Below are 966 nucleotides of genomic sequence, written 5' to 3'. Positions count from 1 at the left end.
ACACGTGGCGTCTCGGTGGTTCGGCAGGAACTCGGCCTCAATTCACTCGCTTCGCCCTGTTTTCACTTTTCGAACTTCGCACTGCGGGGTTTAACGCATGGGAAAGGAGAATGAAGGCAAGGACAGTAAAGAATATGAAATTCGATTTTGATCTTAGATATTAATATTTTAATTATTTAGTTAACAATTATTTCTACATTTAACAATGCTACTCAATTTGGATTAATAATAGAGATCGATTTAGAAGTGGAACTTGAATTTATGATTAGTAATGAACTTAGAATTAGAAATAGAATATTAGAAGCAGAATTAGTAGGAAGGAGTTGGAAGAATAGACACGTGGCACATATCTTACGTAATTCGATGCACACAGGTAGGACGCTGGAAGAAAACAGCCTGGGGGGCCCTTGTTCGCTCGAGGGCCGGCGTCTCTTCTCCCCACTCCTCCTGCGGAAATCCGGCAAGGCGCGTTCGCAACGCCTCGGCGGGGAAACGAACGGCAGCGCCCTTCAGGGACTCGTTCTAGTCGCTGCGTGTGGACTTTGGATAAAGGCTTTGAGTATATAGATACTGGAGGTGGAATGCTTTTGTTCTCTGCAGGCCGCTAGAGTCCTAGATTATCAGAGAAGCGCGATCGGCTTATGGCAGTATCGCAAAAGTATTAGAAAATATTAAAAATGGCGTCGAATGGCCAATCATAAGTTTGATTTATTCGGCAGCCATTTATAATAGCGATAAATCAATCTTATGATTGGCCATTTGCGTGTCCAATCAGGATTCGTAACACCGGTCGCACTTCTCTGATAATCTAGGACTCTAGTGACACTCTCTTCTAGCTAGGGGAAACAGTGCAGTGATTTTCGATGAGGAATTTTATATGGACGTGACAAAAGCAAAAACTATTAACTACCAACGCGAGTTCTGATTGGCTTCTGCTTTTCTGTTTTCCGCTTTTCTGTCAAGGTG

Source organism: Wasmannia auropunctata, unplaced genomic scaffold, assembly GCF_000956235.1.
Source record: "Wasmannia auropunctata unplaced genomic scaffold, wasmannia.A_1.0 LD334852.1, whole genome shotgun sequence".
In the NCBI taxonomy this organism is placed as follows: Eukaryota; Metazoa; Arthropoda; class Insecta; order Hymenoptera; family Formicidae; genus Wasmannia; species Wasmannia auropunctata.
The sequence above is the reverse complement of the archived record's forward strand: the minus strand, read 5'-3'. Positions refer to the sequence as shown.